The sequence below is a fragment of the Danio aesculapii genome, chromosome 20 (genome assembly GCF_903798145.1).
Source record: "Danio aesculapii chromosome 20, fDanAes4.1, whole genome shotgun sequence".
Classification (NCBI taxonomy): domain Eukaryota; kingdom Metazoa; phylum Chordata; class Actinopteri; order Cypriniformes; family Danionidae; genus Danio; species Danio aesculapii.
The window spans coordinates 34,360,716-34,367,396 of record NC_079454.1 but is presented as its reverse complement, the minus strand read 5'-3'; the positions used below and the strand labels follow the sequence as shown (position 1 = coordinate 34,367,396).

Genomic DNA, 6,681 nt, shown 5'->3' with positions numbered 1-6,681 from the left:
GATTCCCCAAAGTGTGTGCTTTATATCCGTTTCCTACTGTTTTGGTGTACACATTCATCCAGGTGGTGATAGGATTTAAAGGGATAATTCATCCAAAAACTAAAATTTGCTCACCCTCAAGTGATTTCAAACCTTTGAGTTTCTTTTCTGTTGAAACAAAAAAGATGTTTTAAAGAAAGCTGATAACCTGTAACTAGGGCTGCACGATAACAAAAAAAAATGAAAATCACGATTATTTTTCTCAAAATGTGTGTATGTATATATATATATATATATATATATATATATATATATATATATATATATATATATATATATATATATATATATATATATATATATATATATATTTATTCTTATTAAACTTCACAGTCACAAATATAAAAAAACAAAACTTGTAATAACTTTATCTCTTGTCCGATTTCTGCATGCACATATATTTTCACTCGCTACTCTGCCAGGAACTTCGCCGCTGGAGAGCACCTAAAATAATAATCTAAACATTTGTTTAGAGATGGAACGCAAGATGTGCTCAAAAGAGTGGCTACATGTGGTGAAGAACGATGACAAAGCTAAGTGTAATTATTGTAATAAATGAATAAGTTATAAAGCAGAGTGTCGCGACCAACATGGCAAAGCATCTGCGGTTAGTTCACATACTTCACAAACATCGAATTTAAAAGAATGCCGTGTTAGGTTCATTGTGCATCCCGCGGGTGCAACGAACAAGAGTTGTGACTTTGTTTAACTTTTTGAGCGTGATGAGCAGTTCGCTTTTTGTTTTCATTTAAATATATCGTGCTGAAACTAAACAGTGCATTCTCTCCAAGTCCTCATTCATAAACAGCGGGACCAATACACTCCGTCATTCACAATCTTAACTTGTATTGGAGTTGAAAGAATATATAAAGTAGAATGTTCTTTTAACAGTCCTGATATGTTTAATCTTTTTCCTTTGCAATATTTCTGTCATTTCTCTTCTGCAAATTAGATTTTTAAAAAATCTGCTTGATTCTTTTAAAACCAAAAGTAGCGCCCATAAATTGGTGTTTTTCCAAAAGATACACCGTTGTGAAAGTTTTATTTTATGTGTATAGTCTTTAATGTGTTTTTAATAATTTTATTCAATTCAAAGCAGCACTCAGACACGGATTTATCCTCGAAAACGTGGCATGAGAGGCATGCATGTGTTGGATGATTGCTTTTGTTTTTGCGCGCGATCAATTCCTGATCCTTTGCATGAAGTTTTTAATCAAAAGACAGGTAATTTAATTACTTTTAATGTGTTAAAATATTTGTTAAACGAATATTATTTATAATATATATATTATATATTATTTATATATTATAAAAGCTTATATACCTATTAAAACTGTAAAACTGAATGAAGTGCATGGTCTAATCGGAAATGAAGGAAATTAGTTATCTATGTCATTATTTAATGCATAAAATAGGCTAGTCTTTTTATAAATTGAGTTTAATTGATCTGAAACTTTTAATTACATTTTCTTTGCTTGTAAATAATAAAAGTTGCATCAGATTGATGAAAACGATCCTGAATACCCACGCGAACAGGGCAACCCAGTCTCACGGCAGTTCGTGAAATAGTCACGAAATTTAATCTATTGATTCGTGTTCATGGGCACGAATTTCCCTCTTTTTTCGTGTCACCTTGCACGAATTTCCATCCAATGTATTTCAATAGGAAATCATTTTCGTGTCTCTAGCACGACTTATTTTGCCATAGGGTACCTGATGCTGCGCTTTTTAAAAAATATTTTTATTAAATATTATTATAACCACAGGGTACCAGACGCAGTATTACGATTATTATTTTAGCCACAGGGTACCAGACGCTGTATTTTGATTATTATTACAGCCACAGGGTACCAGACGCAGTGTTTTAATTATTATTGTTGACACAGGGTACCAGACGCAGTATTTTAATTATTATTGTTGACACAGGGTACCAGACGCAGTTTTTTTATTATTATTATTGACATAGTGTACTAGTTTTTCTAAACCGACGCAGAAGGAATTCCATTGCTTTCAATAGGTTGCCTCAGGCGTCATACGGAGACGTTCAAAGCCATCAAAAGATGTCAACGCAATATTTTAAACCTGGTTAACGTCTATTATAACATTTTTTTTAAATATGTGATTTTTGTTTTGTTCATGAAAAGCGTCTGTAAAGAGGGTCGAGACAACTGTAAATGAGAATATACATCGGTCAACGTGACTTCTATTCAACAGTGAGTTTAACATCGCTCAGCTATTGGTCAAAATGCATCACCGGTGAGTTCACCGATGAGTTAAACTGCAACAATACGTGGTAGGTTAATGCTACATAATATATTTTTTATTTTTTATTGGAGATTAGTTGTTATTTATAAATATGTTATCATTTACTTTATATTTAATGAGTGAAATTATATTCAATTGCCCAGTTTAGGGTAATTATGCCTAATAAAACTGATTAATTTGTTTGTTTTTTTAACTTAAAAAATATTAAATTTAAAGTACTAAGTTTTAAAAATATTTTTAGCTGATCTTTGTATTATTAAATTATTCATTGAAGTTGGGGTCATAGTACGTCGAGATCTATTTTTTTTTTACAGTCTATGGTCGCAATCCCAAGGTTCATTGCGATCCCAAGGTCCACTGCGGTTTTCCACGCGGTAAGTAAAAAGTAAACAAATAAAGACGATTTGTTGATTTAGATAAGGGGTTTGTTTAAAACTTTTATAAAAGCAGGGAAGTTATCTCCTGATGCATTAAATGACTGCAGACTTGATATAAATAAAGCATGTACTGCAAACTAGCAATGTTATCTAATTACATCTAAGTTCATTTATTAAAAAATATATTTTCCCCACATATAGTCGTGCATAGCTCAGAACAATATAGTTATACATTTGAAGATGAGGAGCAGTGTTACCAGATTGTTGTTTTCCACAATAGTAATCGTCCAAAATCTAAATAAATTATGCAATATGCAATAAATATTACCTCTAATAATACAATTGTATTCATAACTACATCAATATTAAAGCAAATCAAGTGTTTCTCTTAAGTTTAAAGGCTACATTGTAACTGCAATTATTTTTCATGCCTTAAAAGAAACAAAAAAGCAGACATAACTGAAATTCTGCCTGTCTGAGCGCATTTTATTCATTTTAGACCACAAAACTAATATTTGTATTATTAAATACAGTCTCTTTCTGCCTATATATATATATATATATATATATATATATATATATATATATATATATATATATATATATATATAGTTGAAGTCAGAATTATTAGCCCCCCTTTTAATTTATATATTTAATTTAAATATTTCCCAAATTATGTTTAACAGAGCAAGGAAATTTTCACAGTATGTCTGATAGTATTTATATGTTATACTTATATGTTTTATCTGGCTAGAATAAAAGCAGTTTCAAATTTTTTAAAGTCAAAATTATTAGCCTATTAACCTAATTAACCTAGTTAAGCCATTAAATGTCACTTTAAGCTGTATAGAATTGTCTTGAAAAATATCTAGTCTAATATTATGTACTGTCATCATGGCAAAGAGAAAATAAATCAGTTATTAGAAATGAGTTATTAAAACTATTATGTTTAGAAATGTGTTGGAAAAAAATCTCTCTGTTAAACAGAAATTGGGGGAAAAATAAACAGAAGGGGGCTAATAATTCTGACTTCAACTATATATATAAGTATAAGGTGTTCAGATATTAATATTTTGTTTTCAGGTTCTTCGAATTACTTTAAATCCAATTTCCCAATTTTATTAATAAGCAAAAGGTAAAGGCACTTTTAGAACCCATGTTTATATTGTTAAATTGCACTTGTCCCTCTCTCTATCTCTGTTAACACATTTGTATTTGTTTGTTTAATCCTTGTGTCTTTCAGTCTGTTTCTGCCTATCACAATGAGTGATTCAGAACTTCAAGAGCAACTTTTGAACCTTGATACTCGGATTGATCAAGATTTCAATTATAAGCTCAAGTCTTGATGACAACTTGGTGATCTGCAGGAAGCAACTCCAGTAAAGACAACTGAACCAAGGGTATGGTGGAGAAGGAGACACATTGTGTAAGGAAGGCCAATACCAATCTGGAATCAATAAAGGGTTAGTTTTTCATTCCATGTATATTAAATATCTACAATGTTTAGGCATATATGATTGTATGAGATAAAATTTACATGCATTTATTCTTCCACTACTATTGTATTAACGGGAAGAGACGCATTTATTAAAAGTTTTATTCTTACTATTGTTTATGAAAAACATTAAACTACAGTATAAGCTCACAAAATATTGTGGCTTAACTGTTTAAAACAATTTGTTCTATGTGTTGATTAGTGGCCAACCTTTTTTTTTATTTTCCAGAAAGTGTTTTGTCTGATTTGTATGACACCTTATAGACCATAAACTGATTCGGCTGTCCACATTGGAGTCCAGGAAATTAGAAGTCTGCTTATGCTGCTTGTCTACTAGTCTTGGGATAAGTTGAAATGTTATTAATGTTAATTTTCTGTTGTTTTAATCTTGTACAGCTCATAGGAACTCCAATCGTCCCAACTGTGAGAGGGCCTTGCTCCAGTGACTGTTGGTGTGTACTTCATTGTTTCCATTAGTCCCTGTATCTGTAGACCTAGGTGACAGTGGGCTAGAGTGAAATTTTGGTTTTATTTAAACTAAGGCATAATGATGGCCTTTTTATCTCAGATTTGGTCATGCAAGTAATTAATTGATATCATAAAATATTTTTATATTCTTTCCATTGTAGGTGGAAAAGATGTTGGTATAATTATTTTTAATAGACTGCCAAGATCTCACAGACATTTTTCTTAGATATTCTTGAGTGGGAGTCTGTGCAATACAAGGTGGATAGTATTTGCAAGAAGGATGTACTAGGTACTTTAAACTGTATGTGTTGAAACTAAATTAACAAGAAAACAGCTCTTTGATGTTCACCTAGTAAAATTAGATTAGAAGATATAAACTGTCATGTACTTGTTCTTGACAGGAAGATTTGTGGACTACATTAACTAATGACACTACCTCCAAAGAGTTGCAAAAAGCTGTCCAAAGTTCCAGCGCCCTCTTTAAGTCTTTCATTTTGGTGTTCCATGCCAAAGCACATGAGTTTTAATGTGAGATTGGTGAACTATATGAGCATCTTAAACTGATGCCAAAATTTTGTTATTGCTTTCCAGGATATTGGCATACCAGGATAGGTGTGGTTTAACTGTTCGGAAGGAGGTTGGAACAGTGCAATGTTTCCTCTCTTGGATTGCAGTGACCAGACATGCTACTGTAACTCTCATGGTCATGTGCTGGAATTAGCAGATGTTCAACTATTTGGCCATCTCACTGACCTGTTGATATCAGAAGGTAAAGACATCCAGTAGAGTTTGTTTTAGATGTTCAGTAACCTATTTGAATAGTATTATGATTTTTGATTTCTTATCACTAGACCACAACAGCTCTGCAATGCAAGTTGCAAAACAGAATCCATGAAACTGGCAGTGACCGGAAACCAATTGGAAGACTTTGGTTTATGATGTAGAGAAGTGGGCAGACGGTGAGGAAATTATTATTAATATTACATATAGTCATGAATAATTGTAAGTGTTACTATTATTGTTTTGTGTTTTCACTAGCAGAAGCAAAGACAACAAAAAACAGAAGTGATATGGATGTCTTCGCCTTATAGCATGGTATGTACACTAGACTTCTGTCAGTTTTGATTCTTTAACAGTTGATGTATAATCCATGTGATACAACTTTCTTCTTATGAATACATTTCAGACACTGTCGATCTAACAACAATGAGAAGGGCGTTCAACATTATCCTGCTAGTAAGGACTCTTCAAGAGAACAGAGGATTCTTGTGGCAGAGATGGCCAACCATTATAAATACCAAATACCTTTCAACTCATCCTGGTTCCTTCAGAGAACTGTCCTGCGTGTGTGCTACTGAAAAGTATGTATTTGTATTATTTAGCACAAACACAAGCATAAGGTTACCCAGTCCAAAGGATGTTAATACATTTTAATGTGGTTGTGTTCTTCTTTTAAGATACGACATGTGGCCTAAACAAAGAGGGGTTAAAAGGTCTGTGGATCATCATTCTCAGAAAGCAACAAAATAACTGAGAAAAAAAAAAACTACGACACGAGGGTGCAAGCTAGAGACCTGCAAGGTACCTGCATGTTTTGGCCGGAGCAGAGAACATACATTTTTTAAATAAAGCTCCAACTGATGAATATGACATTGACTACAGATTTTCTTTTACTGTAAAGAAAGAAGACGATGACCTTAACACTGAATCTAAAGCATGTAATAAAATTTGAATTTCATAATCTATAATCAAATTGTTGTCTCTTTTTTTTCAAATACATATACATGTACAGTATGTATGCATGCCTCTTAAATCAATCAGTGGTGTTAATTTGGAGCATTATTGAACGCCTAACTGCTTACAACATGTATAGATTTGAGGTACTCTATATGAAAATAAAATAAATACATTAACTGACATTGAGAGCTTTTAAAATATGAATTCTATGATGAAGAATGTGTATTGAATTTTTGCATATACTTGGCCAAAAAATGTTTATTATTATTATTATTATTATTATTATTATTATTATTATTA

General features: G+C 31.9%; 1 long non-coding RNA gene across 2 annotated transcripts; it reads left to right on the top strand.

Moving 5' to 3' along the window:
* Positions 1 to 5,280: 5,280 nt before the first annotated feature.
* LOC130213646 (uncharacterized) lies at positions 5,281 to 6,354 on the top strand. Of its 2 annotated transcripts, none has more exons than XR_008835486.1 (5): positions 5,281 to 5,413; positions 5,496 to 5,603; positions 5,686 to 5,739; positions 5,831 to 6,005; positions 6,102 to 6,354. It is a non-coding gene; the product is annotated as an uncharacterized LOC130213646 (long non-coding RNA). The 2 variants fall into 2 exon arrangements; XR_008835485.1 differs by having other exon boundaries at positions 5,683 to 5,739.
* The last annotated feature ends 327 nt before the right edge of the window (positions 6,355 to 6,681 follow it).